The sequence below is a fragment of the Marmota flaviventris genome, chromosome 3, assembly GCF_047511675.1.
Source record: "Marmota flaviventris isolate mMarFla1 chromosome 3, mMarFla1.hap1, whole genome shotgun sequence".
Lineage (NCBI taxonomy): Eukaryota > Metazoa > Chordata > Mammalia > Rodentia > Sciuridae > Marmota > Marmota flaviventris.
In genome coordinates, this window is record NC_092500.1 from 137,902,128 (window position 1) to 137,921,510 (window position 19,383).

At 38.0% G+C, this 19,383-nt stretch overlaps 1 pseudogene; it reads left to right on the forward strand.

Annotated features, from left to right (window-relative positions):
- Nucleotides 1-19,383, forward strand: part of LOC117794910 (disintegrin and metalloproteinase domain-containing protein 25-like) — a 29,004-nt pseudogene that overhangs the window by 1,775 nt on the left and 7,846 nt on the right.

The window sequence follows — 19,383 nt, forward strand, 5'->3', positions numbered from 1 at the left end:
ACCAGTATTCTCTATGATTCTATATGGGGCTCCAAGTCTCAGCACATTGGATCTAGAGAAAGAAACACTGTCAAGTTCAATTTAGTCAAGATGACCTCCCTAACAATACTTCAAAGATTGTATTCCCCTAATTCATACAGGAGGATTAGAATATGCACTCAGTTAAAAAAAGATTACTTATCATTCTGATGATCATGCATAATCTTACTGCTAATAAACTCCTTTGTATAGTTTCCCATACAAACAAGAAGAGTTTTTCTTGGAAAAGTGCTTATGTAACTTTTTAAAAGAAATGTATACTAAAGTTTGCATTTCTTTAACAAATCAAAAAAGTACTTTCATGGGAATCCTAAGCCTATACTAAATGAATGTCAACTTTTGGGATTTAAAAATAATTTTGATAAAGAATTTCCATTGACTGCATGATTAGATGAGTAAACTTTCAAATGTTGAAAATCTTCAACCCCAAATTCTGCCTGTGTTGTATATTGCCTGTCAGTCTCAGTTTTTGTTTGTTTGTTTTTGTGTGTGTGTGTTTTTTTTTTAAAGAATTCTTCATTGATTTTTTAGAAAAGAAAATTTGAGTTTAGATACAAACAGTACCTTTAATTCATCAATTTATTTTGGTATGGTACTGAGGATGAAACCCAGTGCCTCACCCATGTGAGACAAGTGCTATGCCACCTAGCTACAACCCCAGCCTCTGGTTTTTGTTTTAATTTAATATTTGAAGTGCTTTCTCAGTTCCATATCCTTCCTCTTACTAATTCCTTTTTATCTGACACACAACTAAGTGCAAAGTTTACTGTTCCTTATCCCTAACCCATGGAAGCTGAGATTGTAACTTCTACATTAAAATAGAGGGCCAGCAGGTTTTTTGGAAACCCATACTAAGAAGCATTTAATTAAAAAAATAGAGATTTTTTTTCATATTTCACACAATCATCCCATACCTACATATGTTGTGACCTGATTAAGCATTTATTATTTTTTTATTTTATTTTTTAAAATTTTTATTGTTGGTTGTTCAAAACATTACATAGTTCTTGACATATCATATTTCACACTTTGATTCAAGTGGGTTATGAACTCCCATTTTTACCCCGTATACAGATTGCTGAATCACATCAGTTACACATCCACTAATTTACATATTGCCATACTAGTGTCTGTTGTATTCTGCTGCCTTTCCTATCCTCTACTATCCCCCCTCCCCTCCCCTCCCCTCCCCTCTTGTCTCTCTACCCCATCTACTGTAATTCATTTCTCCCCCTTGTTATTTTTTTTCCCTTTCCCCTCACTTCCTCTTGTATGTAATTTTGTATAACCCTGAGGGTCTCCTTCCATTTCCATGCAATTTCCCTTCTCTCTCCCTTTCCCTCCCACCTCTCATCCCTGTTTAATGTTAATCTTCTTCTCCTGCTCTTCCTCTCTACTCTGTTCTTAGTAACTCTCCTTATATCAAAGAAGACATTTGGCATTTGTTTTTTAGGGATTGGCTGGCTTCCCTTAGCATAATCTGCTCTAATGCCATCCATTTCCCTGCAAATTCCATGATATGGTCATTTTTTAATGCAGAGTAATACTCCATTTTGTATAAATGCCACATTTTTTTTATCCATTCGTCTATTGAAGGGCATCTAGGTTGGTTCCACAGTCTTGCTATTGTGGATTGTGCTGCTATGAACATCGATGTAGCAGTGTCCCTGTAGTACGCTCTTTTTAGGTCTTTAGGGAATAGACCGAGAAGGGGAATAGCTGGGTCAAATGGTGGTTCCATTCCCAGCTTTCCAAGAAATCTCCATACTGCTTTCCAAATTGGCCGCACCAATTTGCAGTCCCACCAGCAATGTACAAGTGTACCCTTTTCCCCACATCCTCGCCAGCACTTGTTGTTGTTTGACTTCATAATGGCTGCCAATCTTACTGGAGTGAGATGGTATCTTAGGGTGGTTTTGATTTGCATTTCTCTGACTGCTAGAGATGGTAGCATTTTTTCATGTACTTGTTGATTGATTGTATGTCCTCCTCTGAGAAGTGTCTGTTCAGGTCCTTGGCCCATTTGTTGATTGGGTTATTTGTTTTCTTATTGTTTAATTTTTTGAGTTCTTTGTATACTCTGGATATTAGGGCTCTATCTGAAGTGTGAGGAGTAAAGATTTGTTCCCAGGATGTAGGCTCCCTATTTATCTCTCTTATTGTTTCTTTTGCTGAGAAAAAACTTTTTAGTTTGAGTAAGTCCCATTTGTTGATTCTAGTTATTAACTCTTGTGCTATGGGTGTCCTATTGAGGAATTTGGAGCCCGACCCCACAGTATGTAGATCGTAGCCAACTTTTTCTTCTATCAGACGGTGTGTCTCTGATTTGATATCAAGCTCCTTGATCCATTTTGAATTAACTTTTGTGCATGGCGAGAGAAAGGGATTCAGTTTCATTTTGTTGCATGTGGATTTCCAGTTTTCCCAGCACCATTTGTTGAAGATGCTATCCTTCCTCCATTGCATGCTTTTAGCCCCTTTATCAAATATAAGATAGTTGTAATTTTGTGGATTGGTTTCTGTGTCCTCTATTCTGTACCATTGGTCCACCCGCCTATTTTGGTACCAGTACCATGCTGTTTTTGTTACTATTGCTCTGTAGTATAGTTTGAAGGCTGGTATCGCTATACCGCCTGATTCACACTTCCTGCTTAGCATTGTTTTAGCTATTCTGGGTCTTTTATTTTTCCATATGAATTTCATGATTGCTTTCTCTATTTCTACAAGAAATGCCGTTGGGATTTTGATTGGCATTGCATTAAACCTATAGAGAACTTTTGGTAATATCGCCATTTTGATGATGTTAGTTCTGCCTATCCATGAACAGGGTATATTTTTCCATCTTCTAAGATCTTCTTCTATTTCTCTCTTTAGGGTTCTGTAGTTTTCATTGTATAAGTCTTTCACCTCTTTTGTTAGGTTGATTCCCAAGTATTTTATTTTTTTTGAAGATATTGTGAATGGAGTGGTTGTCCTCATTTCCATTTCAGAGGATTTGTCGCTGATATACAGGAATGCCTTTGATTTATGCGTGTTGATTTTATATCCTGCCACTTTGCTGAATTCATTTATTAGCTCTAATAGTTTCTTTGTAGACCCTTTTGGGTCTGCTAGGTATAGAATCATGTCACCTGCAAATAGTGATAATTTAAGTTCTTCTTTTCCTATTTTTATGCCTTTAATTTCTTTCGTCTGTCTAATTGCTCTGGCCAGTGTTTAGAGAACTGTTGAACAGAAGTGGTGAGAGAGGGCATCCCTGTCTTGTTCCAGATTTTAGAGGGAATGCCTTCAATTTTTCTCCATTCAGAATGATGCTAGCCTGAGGCTTAGCATAGATAGCTTTTACAATATTGAGGTATGTTCCTGTTATCCCTAGTTTTTCTAGAGTTTTGAACATAAAGGGATGCTGTACTTTGTCAAATGCTTTTTCTGCATCTATCGAGATGATCATATGGTTCTTATCTTTAAGTCTATTGATGTGGTGAATAACATTTATTGATTTCCGTATATTGATCCAGCCTTGCATCCCAGGGATGAATCCTACTTGATCATGGTGCACAATTTTTTTGATATGTTTTTGTGTCCGATTCGCCAGAATTTTATTGAGGATTTTTGCATCTAGGTTCATTAGAGATATTGGTCTGTAGTTTTCTTTCTTTGAAGTGTCTTTGTCTGGTTTAGGAATCAGGGTGATGTTGGCCTCGTACAATGAATTTGGAAGTTCTCCCTCTTTTTCTATTTCCGGAAATATCTTGAAAAGCATTGGTATTAGTTCTTCTTTAAAGGTTTTGTAAAACTCTGCTGTATACCCATCCAGTCCTGGGCTTTTCTTAGTTGGTAGTCTTTTGATGGCTTCTTCTATTTCCTCAGTTGATATTGGTCTGTTTAGGTTGTCTATATCCTCCTGACTCAATCTGGGCAGATCATATGACTTACGAAATTTATCAATGCCTTCACTATCCTCTATTTTATTGGAGTATAAGGATTCAAAATAATTTCTAATTATCTTCTGTATTTCTGAAGTGTCTGTTGTGATATTGCCTTTTTCATCCCGTATGCTAGTAATTTGAGTTCTCTCTCTTCTTCTCTTCGTTAGCATGGCTAAGGGTCTGTCATTCTTATTTATTTTTTCAACTTTTAGTTTTGTCAATTTTTTCAATTGTTTCTTTTGTTTCGATTTCATTAATTTCAGCTCTGATTTTAATTATTTCTTGCCTTCTACTTCTTTTGCTGTTGTTTTCCTCTCTTTTTCTAGGATTTTGAGATGAAGTGTGAGATCATTTATTTGTTGGTTTTTTCTTTTTTTAAGGAATGAACTCCAAGAAATTAATTTTCCTCTTAGAACTGCTTTCATTGTGTCCAATAGATTCCGATATGTTGTGTCTGTGTTTTCATTTATCTCTAAGAATTTTTTAATTTCCTCCTTGATGTCTTCTATAACCCATTGATCATTTAGTAACCTATTGTTCATTCTCCAAGTGATGCATGATTTTTCCTTCCTTCTTTTATCGTTGATTTTCAGTTTCATTCCATTATGATCAGATAAGATGCATGGTATTATCTCTACTCCTTTATAATGTCTAAGAGTTGCCCTGTGACATAATATATGATCTATTTTTGAGAAGGATCCATGTGCTGCTGAGAAAAAAGTGTAACTGCTTGTTGTTGGGTGGTATATTCTATATATGTCAATTAAGTCTAGGTTATTAATTGTATTATTGAGTTCTATAGTTTCTTTATTCAACTTTTGTTTGGAAGATCTGTCCAGTGGCGAGAGAGTTGTTTTGAAGTCTCCCATAATTATTGTATGGTGGTCTGTTAGACTCTTGAACTTGAGAAGAGTTTGTTTGATGAACATAGCTGCACCATTGTTTGGGGCATATATATTTATGATTGTTATGTCTTGTTGGTGTATGGTTCCCTTGAGCAGTATGTAGTGTCCCTCTTTATCCCTTTTGATTAACTTTGGCTTGAAATCTATTTTATTTGATATGAGTATGGACACTCCTACTTGTTTCCGAAGTCCATATGAGTGATATGATTTTTCCCAACCTTTCACCTTCAGTCTATGTATGTCTTTTCCTATCAAATGCATCTCCTGTAGGCAGCATATTGTTGGATCTTTTTTTTTTTCTTTTTTTTATTGGTTGTTCAAAACATTACAAAGCTCTTGACATATCATATTTAGGATCTTTTTTTTTTAATCCATTCTACTAGCCTGTGTCTCTTAATTGGTGAGTTTAAGCCATTAACATTTAGGATTATTATTGAGATATGGATTGTTCTTCCAGCCATATTTGTTTATTTATGTTACTTAACATGGTTTGTTTTTCCTCTTTGATTATTTTTTCCATTTACTGTACTACTTCCCACTGTTGGTTTTCATTGTTGTTTTCCATTTCCTCTTCCTGTAATGTTTTGCTGAGGATGTTTTGAAGAGATGGTTTTTTAGCTGCAAATTCTTTTAACTTTTGTTTATCGTGGAAGGTTTTAATTTCATCTTCCATCCTGAAGCTTAATTTTGCTGGATACACAATTCTTGGTTGGAACCCATTTTCTTTCAGCATTTGAAATATGTTGTTCCAGGATCTTCTAGCTTTCAGAGTCTGTGTTGAAAGATCAGCTGTTATCCTGATTTGTTTACCCCTAAATGTAATCTGCTTCCTTTCTCTTGTAGCTTTTAAAATTCTCTCCTTATTCTGTATGTTAGGCATCTTCATTATAATGTGTCTAGGTGTGGATCTCTTATGATTTTGCACATTCGGCGTCCTGTAGGCTTCTAGGATTTGGGATTCTGTCTCATTCTTCAAGTCTGGGAAGTTCTCTCGTATTATTTCATTGAATAGATTGCTCATTCCTTTGGTTTGGACCTCTATACCTTCCTGTATCCAATGACTCTTAAGTTTGGTCTCTTTATGTTATCCCATATTTCTTGGATGTTCTGCTCATGGTTTCTTAACAGTCTCGCTGAGCTGTCTATGTTCTTTTCAAGTTGAAATACTTTGTCTTCATTGTCTGATGTTCTATCTTCTAAGTGTTCTACCTGCTGGTAGTATTCTCATTTAAGTTTTTAATTTGGTTTATTGCTTCCTGCATTTCAAGGATTTCTGTTTGTTTTTTATAACCTCTATCTCCCTGTATAGTTGATCTTTTGCTTCTTGGATTTGTTTATGTAATTCATTGTTGAAGGGATCTTTCATTGTCTGATTTTGCTGTCTAATGTCTTCCTTGAGACTCCAGATCATCTGAAGCATGTAAATCCTGAATTCTTTATCTGACATTCCATCTGCTGCAGATATTACCTCTTCTAAAGTTGAGTTGAACTGCATTGCTTGTGGTCCTTTCTTTCCTTGTCTTTTCATACTGCTCGCATTTCTTTCTGCTTGGTGAAACTGTTGTGTTATTGAATTTTCCCCCTATATATTTATATTGCTCTTGTATAGTTGCAAAGTCTCCCAATTGGAGTGATCTGTCTATCATGCCGGCTGGCTGCTGGGCCCCTTCTCCGGATCGCGTGGTCTGCCTACCTTGTGGGCAACAGCTGGGTCCATCCTCCAATAGGGGTGATCTGTCTACCACGCTGGTGGGCCGCTGGGCCTGTTCTCCATGTTGGAGGTCTGCCTACCTTGCAGGAGCAGGTGGCGGCTGTGCCCCTCCTCCAATTGGTGTGATCTTTCAACTAGGCCGGTGGGCCGCTGGGCCCCTTCTCCGGGACGCGTGGTCTGTCTACCTTGCGGGCGGAAGCTGGGCCCTTCCTCCAATTGGGGTGATGTGTCTACCATGCCGGCGGACCGCTGGGCCTGTTCTCCTGATTAAGCATTTGAAATGAAATGTGATTGCAAAATGTTTCTCTCCTTAATGTTTTCCTATTGTGAATTATTTTTGAACCAATTCTCCTTAAATGATAAACATGTTAAGAAGAAAGTAGACACAGGGCCAGCAAAAGGGAAGGCTGCATGAACAGATGCTAAAGTCCTTTGGACCAGATGACAGTCAAGGGTCATCCTCCAGCATCTACCACTGCTCACTCATGAGGTGGCCCTATAGATGGAATTGTTGTTGAAGGACTGCTTGGAGAGAGTAATCTGGTTCAAACAGGTCAATTCTTTAAACCCTACTGTCTTAATCTATATTAATTGTTATAACAAGATATCTGAGGCTGGATAAATTATAAATAAAAATAGTTTATTTAACTTACTGTTTGGCAACTAAAAGTCCAAAACCAGATCCAACTTGTTAGCCTTTACTGAGTCCTTTCTGAAAACAACATACCATGGTGGATGGCATCACATAGCAAGTATACATGCAAAAGTGGCCAGTGGCACATGTAGAAGAGGTCATATGGTAAGAAAGAAAGCAAGAGAGTAGGCAAGGAAGCCCATCTTGCTTAATAACAGCACACTCTTGTTGAAGCATCTGTTGAAATGTCTTCTCTTTCATTTCCAATTATATTTGAGCCAACTCAATTTTTGTGTTAGTTTAGCTAAAGGGTGTTTTTTGTTTGTGTGTGTTTGTTTTGGTTTTTGAACCCAGGGACGCTTAACCATTGAAGTACATCCTCAGCCCTTTTTATTTTTGAGACAGGGTTTTGCTGAGTTGCTTAGGGCTTCACTAAGTTGATGAAGTTCAATTTGAACTTGCAGTCCTCCCACCTCAGCCTCCTGAGTGGCTGGGGTTACGGGCAAGCACCACTGTAACTGGCACTAAAGGGTTGGTTGATTTCGTTTTTTTCTATCTTTAAATTAAAAATTTCTTAGCCTTATTGATTCTTTTCTCTTTTTTTTCTATTCTAATAATTGTGATGTCCTTCATTCTGATTACTTGGGCTTAGAGTTTTCCTATTTCCCTGTTCCTTGAGATTTATTGCTATCGGCTGCCCTTACAAGATGCTTTTGATGAATCTTAGAAGATTTGGAATGTTCTGTTTTCATTTTTATTTGAACCAAGATATTTAAAATTTTTCCCTTTATTCATATCGGACCCATTGGTTGTGCGAGAGTGCATTGTGTAATTTCTACACATTTGTGGATTTTTCCAGTTTTCCATTGACTGTTGACTTCTAGTTTCATTCCATTTTGTTCAGAAGAGATACTTAACAACGTAACTACAATCTTTTAAAATCGTTGTGACTTCTTCTGAAATGTAACATGTGATCAGTCCAGCAACATGTTCTCTGCCTGCTTGAATAGAATATGTATGCACTGCAGCAGGGTGGCATGTTCTGTTCATGTCTTATAGGTTTCTTTATTCTATAGCGTTGTTCACATGTGTTATTTACGTATGAACTATATGTATAATATTATAGCCACAATGGAAAGCAGGGTATTGAGGTCTTTTACTATTATTATATTGCTGTCTATGTCTCTCTCTTCAGATCTATCAATATTTGTTTCAGATATTTAGGTGCACTGATGTTGTACACAGAGATATTTATAATTGTCATATATCTTTCTGATGAATCAATCTTTTCTCATTACATAATGAATGCCTGTGTCTCTTGTGATAGTTTTTTACTTAGCATCCATGTTCTCTGATGTAATTCGGTGCCCCTATGAAAGGGGGAATTTTGGACACAGGGAAAACCGTAAATGGAGATTAGAATTATGCAGCTACAGATCAGAAGCTGGGAGAGAAGGCTGAACTAAATCATTCCTTAACAACTTTAGAGGCACAAGGGGCGTGAGGATAGCATGATGTTGAACTTCTGGCTTCTAAAAACTATCATACAGTAAATTTCTTTCCTTTTTTCTGAGTACATATTTTATATTCCTTTGCTATGACAGCCCTAGCAAAATAATACAGACATGAAAACCATCAAATCAAGTTTGGTCCCTTAAGAAATAGTGATAAAATTGGAGTGTGGCAGGCAAGAAAGTTCATCTGCAGATATGCAATGCCTCTCAGTCATTGCCCAAGGAATGAAGATACAGATGAATGCTGATGTCTGGGTGTCTGTGAGAATGATTTTTAAATGGGCTCAATTTTTTTTTTCTGGAACTTGAAGTCCTTCAAGTGTTCCACAGTGTGGTTCAATGTTGAAATAAACTGAGACCAGGATAGTGGTATGAGCAAAGTACACAGTGTATATGGGGAACATATAGAATGGGAGTAAGGAGTAAGGAAATTAGTCTTATTCACATTGAACAATCAATGTGGGTAAGGAAGTCAGGGTTATTTATACTGAGTAGTAAGTAGCAATAAAGTTTGATAGAGCTAATGGAGCCAGAGTGAAGAGGAATCTGGGGTTGTTGTCATGTTCTTCTGAATTCTGAGAGACTCTTGTTGCTAGGAAGCTCAATTTAGAGCTCAATCAAATGAGAGACAATTGAAGGGGAGGGGATTCATATTTCTCTTTGTCATGAGAGTTCTTGAGAAAGTCTTTGTTGGTGGGTGTCAGAAATGAGACACGAAGGGGGCTATACCTAGAAATAATTATGGGAATCATCACTTCATCTATTGGTAAGTCATTCAAGAGTTTAGTTTTGAAGACGAGAAACTCAAATAATGAGGACATGAATGAACACAAACCCTTACACCTCTCCCCACACGCAGCTCAATAAAACCATGATTTCTTGCCAGTTATTCCGATCTTTTTAAAAATATTTTTTTAGTTGTAGATGAACACAATACTTTTATTTTATTTATTTTTATGTGGTGCTGAGGATCGAACCCAGTGCTTCACACATGCCAGGTAAGCATTCTACTGCCAAGCTACATCACCAGCCTACTTATACAGATCTTGAAGAAGATTATGCACTTTACCATTTCCTATTCTACTTTATTTGGTGGGAACCCTGCAAACCATTTTTAATGTGTTGTTATTCAAGATTGAAAACATGGAATTAGACTATAAATAAGAGTGAGGTGTAGGTAGTAATTAGAATATAAGAATGATGGATTTGACGAAGCTTTGGCTTATGACAATCAACTATGAGGTCTCTGTACTATTATGAAATTATTCCACTTTATGAATGAAAGCATTGTATTCCCTCAGGTCTTGACATCTGGAGTCCCTGTATTAAAAAAAATGTAATGAGTGAAAAGATAACCTGGCTCCAATTTTCTTTTGAGTTTGTTTTCCTACTAACTGCTTGGAAGGTGATGTCTTAAGAATACATTCTGATAGATTTATTTTGGTTCACTCTTAACAATGCACACATGTAATCAATGACAATTTTCATCACAACAAAAATCTACACACCTTCATAATTATTAAATACATCTAAAGACATGGAGAGCAGAGAAGCAGATCAGAATTTTACTCATGATTTGGAGAAGTTGTCCTCAGTGGTATTCTTTACTGATCTTGCTTACTCCTGTGGGCTATTGGCATTTATGAAATTAGCTTCCTCATCTTTCACTTAATTACTTCCCCAAGCAATCACAGTGCTCTTGTCATTTTAAACATGAGGATAGTGCCCAGCTTCAAACAGGTCCCCTACCACCTGTCTGCAGTGACAAATGAAAAAAAATAAAATCACCTGATCCTTTATTAAATAGCATTAAATGAAAAATTCTTGGTTTTAGAACTTAAATGACCATCATGGAAATTTGATAATAATAACAACTTGCAAAAACAAAGACAGTATTGATTTTCAGTTGAGGGTCCTACACATTGATGAGGAAATTCAGGAAAAAAAAACAGTAAGTTTGGAGACCATGTGGACAAAATGCACAGATTTTTAAAATCATGGAAGTATTTAAAATCAATATCTGTCAGTTTGTCCTTTAAGCTGAGCTGTCAGGCTATCTTATTCTAGTTCTGTGTGTCCCCCTACCTTATCCATCCTCCTAAATAGACTCTGCTATGATTTATTTCCCCAGAAGTATTGGCAGTGTTTGGCCACAGTGGTGAATGCAGTAATCTCCATTGGGTTGAGCACATTGGTCAACAGTGGTTGAACCAATGGAGACTAGAGCTGAGGTATGGGAAAGACAGGTTAATGATGGAAGCTTGAAAAGTGGGAAAACATTGTGCATCCTCTATGAAACTGATGAGTAACTGTTATTTAAGAATAAAATTATGGCTAACTAATATGTGAGAGTTAAGATGGCCAAGCATGATAACATAATATAGGACACAGTTTTCCGTCAATGGCTCAAAACTGTTGAGCACAAGTTGTAACGGTAACAAAAACACATCTGGGAGCTTGTGGGTTGCCCACAGGCTTGCTTAACATAGAGCATGGATAAGGTTATTGGTGGAGAAGAAAGCAGCAGAAGGCACCCAACACTTCCTGGCTTTTTCGGGGATTGATCAGGAGGTTGATGAAAGTATGAGAAAGAATGGTAGATAATGGTGGAAGGAGATGGCTGCTAGTTTTTCAGTTTGGAAGTGGCTTTGCAACCAAAGCAAGTTATGACTGAATATCTGGTCTGTATGACAGAGTGGGGCTATGAGGAAAAAAAAATCTCCCTTGGTGCACTTCAAATCGTTCACTCAAAAAATGTTGTAAAACTAAGAAAAAGAGTCTTCCATGAAGAACTGATAACAGAGGAGAGACTGCTGTGTTTTGTGAGAGGAAGATTCCATAGTAATAGGAAAATGAGTAGAGAGCGAAAATCTCAAAGAAATGAGGATCAAGATCAAAGAAAAAATTAAGGAGAAATGTGTCCTGAGTCCAGGAGGCAACAGATACTAAATCCAGCTACTTTTGTGTTTGAATTCCTTTTGTGGGAAATGGTATTTGATCAGTGTTTTTTAGATCCCTCATTGCACATTCCACATTCCTCTGCCGGTGCTGTTGCTCTTTCTCCCCTAACCAGTGTGGTGGTTCTTAATGTCATCACTTTTATGTTATCATTGCTTTAACGATGTCATGAAAACTGTGGATACTCTCATGAGGTCAAGAAAAACAGGCATGTTATATGGAAACTATTGAATGCAATTTAACAGATTCTTAAAGTATATCTTTGCTGCAAACACTGCAAATTTATGTTCCACACCATTAACCTGTATCATCCTTTGATGTTTCCCAGGTGTGCTGCACAGTATCTTCATATTCTGTAGCATCATTCCTACTTTGCTTGATAACAAAGCAACAAATCAGTATTATCAGCCAGGAATGTGCTTTTATCAGATTTCTCATTTACACTCATTCATCATAGGATATTTGTACTCTCAAAATGATTGTTTAATGGGTACTTCTGTATTTTATGTCATTTCTGAGACAAATCATGGGAAAGTTAATCTTGGAGCTGGTTTCCTCGGCATCCTAAAATGCCAAGGATTTTTAAAATTAAATTATTTATTTATTCTAATTTGCTATATATGATGGCAGAATGCAATTCATTTTGTATTACACATATACAGCACAATTTTTCAAGTTACTGATTGTACACAAAGTATTTTCATATCATTTGTGTCTTCATACATGTACTTAGGGTAATGATATCTAACTCATTCCACCATCATTCCTACTCCTTTGCCCCCTTCTTACTCCTCTCTCCTCTTTGCCCTATCTAAAGTTCCTCTATTTCTCCCAAGCTACCCACCCCCATTGCCATTATGAGTCAGCATCCTTATATAAAAGAAAACATTCAGCCTTTGATTTGGGGGGATTATGCCAGGGATATTGAAGCCTATGCTCTAGTACAACATCACCTGCACTTAAGGTTTCCTCCATCCTCTCAGAGTTCATTGATTCCCTTTTCATTTCTGAAGGCACTTTATTTTGCATTTAGTACCCTCTCTTTTCCAACTGCTACACTTCCAACTTGTTTGATCTCCTTTTCTTATCATAGGGCCAGAGAAATTGATAAATATTGTTTTTGGTATGAGTATAATCTCATATAAACACCTTTGAGTAACATCTATCAACCCATGGTATTCCCCCTTCCATTTCTACTTTTGCTTGCTTTGATACCTGAAAGTATTCATTATAAGCAGATTCTAATATTTTTGAAGGACAATTGATGTTTTGACATTGAAATCCTACAGGATTGGAGGAAAAGAGGACAAGTCATAATTAGTTGTATGGAAATCTATATTAAGGACCATGAAGAAAAATAATGTGAGAATTCATTTACATGTCTCTGCTGAGTAATGTGTCTAAAAAATCACTTGAAATAGAAAGGGATGCCTATTGTTATTTATTCCAAGTAAATTTGTATAAGTTGAGACTCCCTTATCAAAACAAGGCATACAATTTTCCTTTTCATTTAGATTCTGTTTTAAATATTTATTGTGAAGATATTCCCATTTGTACATGTATTTGGAGAATGATATTATGAACCCACATATCCTTAAACCCAAATGTCCTTCATCCATGTGTGGCAATTTTCAACCAGTAGCCATTTTTCATTCTTTCAACACTCACAGTCTGACCCTACCTCACCAAAATTAAAAAGCAAATCCAATGCACTATATGGAGTCATGCTCTAACCAAACACTAATGCATTTTAGCCCATATCCTGCTGTTCTCCTCCACCTAAGACAGTTCATAATTTAGCCACCCCATCTCTCCCCTTTTCATTTTTTTTTAGTTGTGTTTCTCTGATGGATTGACTCTGCCAGAAGACATACTATTAAAGGTCAATGCTGCTTGCAACCAAGTCAAAGGGAGGCGACAGGACAACAGCACCTCCTGCCCTGCCCTTTCGCCTGCCTCATTGTCCATGATGGTTGTGGGTGAGGCCCTGGTGCATATGAGGATCACTGTCCTGCAGCTGTACCTGGGCATCTTACTCTTCCTTTTTGGATGGGCCCAGATTGGCCACTCTCAACACCACAGCCTCCCAGAAGTAGTGATACCCTTGAGGATAACTGGCACCAATAGAGTCATGAGACCCCCTGACTGGATCTCCTATAGTCTTCACTTTGGAGGCGAGAAACACATTGTCCACATGAAGGCCAAGAAACTTCTGGTGTCCAAATCCTTCTCTGTGTTCACCTACACAAAGGAGCATGCTCTGCTCGAGGACCACCCTTTTGTCCAGAGTGACTGCTACTATGATGGCTATGTGGAAGGGGACCCAGAATCCCTGGTTGCTCTTAGCACCTGTTTGGGGGGCTTTCAAGGAATACTAGAGGTCCATGACACTGTTTATGAAATCAAACCCAAAAGACTTTCTACCACATTTGAACATATGATGGACACAGAGAAGACACAATTCCCACCCATGAGATGTGGACTAACAGAAGAAGAACTAGCACGACAACTGAAGCTCCAAAGGAGTAATAATACCATTCTGAGGCAAAGTGGTTATGAAGGCTGGTGGACTCACGCATGGTATCTTGAAGCAGTTTTTGTTGTAGATTATGAGCAATACCTTTATAAGAAAAGTAATATCTCACTTATTACACAGGAAATATTTGTCATTGGCAATACAGTACATTCCCTTTAAAAAAAATTGGATGTTGAATTGATTTTACTTGGATTTGAGGTCTGGAATGAAAGGAACCTTGTCAGTGTGACTGATAACATATCTAAACTCCTGGATGATTTTTGCAATTGGAGGAAAATTAGCTTTCAATCTCGCGTAAAAACTGATGTTGTACATTTATTGGCAAGACAAGATTTTCATATATATCTTGGCTTATCTTATGTTGGAACTGTATGTGAATCTCACTTGGGATGTGGAGTGAATCGTGTCATGGATGATAAACCATTGGAATTGTCACTTTCCATAGCACATGAGATTGGACACAATCTGGGTATGTACCATGATGCAGTAATATGTACATGCGGGCAACCCCGTTGTATAATGTCCAGAGAACCACCATATGGCCCAAAATTCAGCAACTGCAGTTATGCTTATATGTGGGAAAACTTTCCATCTATGAACTGTTTGCGAACTGCACCACCGAAACAAGTGGCCCGCCCCAGAGGGACAGTCTGTGGGAATGGTGTGGTTGAAGAAGGAGAGGAGTGTGACTGTGGACCCCCAAATTTGTGTTCAAACCATCCATGTTGTTCAGTAAGTTGCACTCTGAAAAATGGGGCTGAATGTGCTTCTGGGCTTTGTTGTGAAGACTGCTATCTCTTGCCACGAGGTAAAGAGTGTAGAGAAAATGTCAGTGAATGTGATCTTCCAGAGTGGTGCAATGGCACCTCACCTGAGTGTCCAGAAGATGTGTATGTGCAGGATGGGCTCCGATGCAGGGACAGTGGCTACTGCCATGAGAAGACATGCAATGTACGTGATGAACAGTGCAAACAGATATTTGGCAAAGAATCCAGGAGTGCACAGAAGAGTTGCTACACGGAAGTAAACCGCCGAGGTGACCGCTTTGGTAACTGTGGTCTCAGTGATGACCACTATGTTATGTGTAATATATCAGACTTCCTCTGTGGAAGAGTTCAGTGTGAGAATGTGAAAGAAATTCCTACTTTGACAGGTCACTCTACAGTGCATTGGATTGACTTCAATGGTGTGACCTACTGGGGTACCGACTATCATTTTGGGATGACCATACCAGATATTGGTGCTGTGAAAGATGGCACAGAGTGTGGTGATGGACTTGTGTGCATTCGCCGGAAGTGTGTCTCTAAATTTTTGTTGACATTTAATGCAAAATGTTCAGCAAAGAACTGTGCTATGAAAGGGATCTGCAACAACAAACATCACTGCCATTGTGACCCTTACTGGGGTCCCCCCAACTGCACAGAAAAAGGCCACGGAGGGAGTGTTGACAGTGGCCCACCACCTCCTGAACCACCCACTCTACCACCCCCTGCATCAATCACTACACCACCCCCTACACCAACCCCTGCACCATCCAATGCACCAACCCCTGCACCATCCAATGCACCAACCCCTGCACCATCCAATGCACCAACCCCTGCACCATCCAATGCACCAACCCCTGCACCACCCAATGCACCAACCTCTGCACCACCCAATGCACCAACCTCTGCACCACCCAATGAAACAACCCCTGCACCACCCAATGAAACAACTCCTGCACCACCCAATGAAACAACTCCTGCACCACCCCCTGAGAAAATGGCAACGAAGTATTTCCCTGCACCACTTATTTTTTTATTTCCACTTGGTCTTATGCTTTTGATTTTGTTACTTTTGTTTTGTAAGAAAAAACGATAAACAATGCCTAAGAAAGAAGAGGAAAATGTGCAACCTTCACCTGAGATGGAATAGCTGAGTGTTCAAACTTACTCTTCACCTGACAAAGATGAGCACATTATTTAAATTTTAACTGAGACAGAAGAGCAAAAGTTTTGCATTTTCAGAAAAGAATCCCAATCCTCAATGAAATTTCCCATGCATTAACATTTATTATCCTGGCAGTAGAAATGTTATTGCCGATGTTAGAAACCACTGACAGAAAGGTCCAGAGATCATTGCTTCAGGATCAGAAACATTCACCATTTAATAAATGTAATTCCTAGAACATTCCTACTTTTCATTATTTCAAGAAATTTTAGTGATTTGTTTGTTATTTCTTTATGTTTTCTGCAGTAGCGGGGAGTAAATTCAGAGCCTAGCACTCACTAGGCAAGCATTCTACTACAAACTTCAGCCCACCTCGTAGTTTATTTTTCATGGAAATAGTTCTTTGTGTTTCTTCAGCAAAGGCCTACTGCATGGATGGATCATGTGTGTGTGTGTGTGTGTGTGTACTCCCCATCTCTCAAATCAAAACCACCTTCCTTTTTCACTCTGCTGTGTCACAGGGAGAGAGGAAACTCACAAATCACACCTCTTTGCAGTCCTCCTTAGCAGTTTCTGCCCTTGGGGGAGCCACAGGGAGACTGGATATCTGTGGGAACTGCTTGAAGTTTGCATCGGCACCACCTCACTTCGAGTTTTCATCTAAAAATCAGCTGCAGTAGTTTTCAGTCTGTACATTATTCCTATGTGTATTTAGGAACTTCCAGAAGCAAAAGTATCATCAGCCCCAGAAATACAGCAAAGCTACCAAACAACTTATCCTCAGAGCCCTGGGTCCTGGTTCTCTGAGCCCACTGCCAGATTCCAGAGGTTCTAGCACCAACTTGGCTGTACCTGTCCTCAGAGGTTGGGGTCCTAGAATCATAGAACCTATTCCCAAGATCTGGGTGTGAATATCTGACCTCTTTCCATTGATCTCCAGTCCTCATGGTGACAGCTATGCCTTCTACTTAGTAACTTGTTATCTCAGGAGTGTGGTTTCTTGTTTTGTGACTGAATTCTGAGGGCTATAAAACTTACCTTGGTATGCTGGAGAACACAGGAAGGAGTCAGACATCAGAGATTTTTTTTTAACCACTGCCCTTTACCCCCTTGGGAAAATGATTTAAACTTAGGGAGAATGTCTTTATAATCTCTAAACAGGACAATAGCAGTTGCCACACAATTCCTTTGCGTCTTTGATTACAAAATAGGATGAAGAAGTTATTTACAAGTTTTGTATGTAGGATGTAATAAGTCTTGGCAAATTTTGTTTTCTCTGGGGAAAAAGACCTAGAGGTCTCCAATTAAACCTTAAAAACCATACTTTGAGGTCATCAGAGAGCTGGGAAGGCAAGGAGGACTCAATGAACTAAATTTTCCAACTGGAACACAATTGTGAAGTGAGTTGAGTATCAACAGGTGTTCTTTTCTCTGGAGAACTAGTGGATGCTGGATGTGAATAGAGGAGGAAGTTTGGCCCCATTGGAGGACAGGAACTCTGCTAAGAAGCAGAGGGACTCCAGTCTTCTTAGTTACTTCCCAGGCCTGCATTCATAAAGTAGACCTTTGGGGGACTTCAACTGGTAATTATTTTCCCTAAAGTCTCTTCTACATTGTGAGATGTTGGTGAGCTACTCTGAAATTTCTAAAAGGCATATTTTCCTAAATCCATGCTATATTTTGTACACAAGACACAGTAAAGTGGCTTGTCTCAAGCACATTCAGTTTTTCCATTAAGACATTTAGTTGGATTCTGGCCTTTCATTTTGCAAAAGGCTGAAGAGCTAGACTGTGAACATTTGGATTGTAGAGATTGATCCCCATAATCCTTCAAAGCTGAGCAGTTAGTGTCATGTACACTCCCAAGTGAAAGTCGAGCAGGCCCATATCTGAGCAGTGTCTTATAAGTAAAGATTAGTCCAAGAATTATTGAAAGCTTGCTCACCTCTGGCCTATCTTAATCCATGATTGATTTAAGTAACTAGCTCCTTAGTCCATCTTCCCAACACAGGAAATGATAACTCTGTAGTGGAGCCACTTGGTGATTCAATGCACAATTACCAGCTTACAACAAAATAGTTCTATACCTGCTGTTATGGTTCAAGTGTCTGTTCTAAAACTCATGTTGAAACTTCATTGTCATTATAATAGTATTGGGAGGTGAGTCTTTCTGAGGTGTTTAGGCAGGACCATCATGACAGATTAAAGCCTTAATTATGGGAGTGGTACAGTTATCACAGGATTGCCTTTCTCATAAAAGCAATCTCCTTCTCTCTATGCATTCTCTCTGTCCTTTCCATCTGACATCATGGATTGACCCACCAGGAAGGCCTCATCACATGCAGCCTTCAATCCACAATTTCACAGCTTCCTGAACCATGAGCAATAAACTTATTTTCTCTATATAAATTATCCATTGTGTAGTATTCTGTCATAGCAGTAGAAAATAGGCTAAAATACATGCTAAAAGAAAAAAACCTTACTGTTATTAAGGAGTTTTTAAAAAGGAATGAATAAAGAGAAGAGCAGACTCGTGTCTTGGTCTTTTGGATAAGATCAAATGTAGTGTGATTCAGATAGCAGAGGCAGAGTATATGAGTTTATTACTATGATTAATATATCTTAAAATAGGAGAATATGTACAAAATATAAAAAGAACGTATAATATCCTCAGTGAATTAGAAATTATCTAATTGATATTTTAGAGCTAAAAATCATAAACATAATAAGAACTCAGTGGATGGGTTAAACAGTTGATTGGACAGTCAAGTATACAGAATAACTTAACTGGAAGACACAGTTTTTCTGTAATCAATATCGTTTTCAACATGAAAATAACTAACTCACTCTGAGGAGGAAAGCATTAATCCCTCTTAAAGGCATTTTAGCTTAACACTGGATGTTCCTAACTAAATTTCCATAACACAAATCTTTGGAGAGTAAAGCATATCCACACTCACAGCACTTAGATTACTCTTGTCAGACAGTTAAATCTAATGCTTTAATCTAATGCGTTCATCACAATATTTATCTCTACCTTGTGAATTAAGAGTTTTTTAAAATTTTTGTATCTTTTAGCTTATACTTAAAACATTGCACATATTAATGGAGTACCATTTAATGTTTCAACACATGAGTATAATGCATAACATTTAAATCATTTAATCCATTGCATAATGTTTAAATCAGTTAAATATATTTATACTCTCAAATTTTTATTTTTTCTTT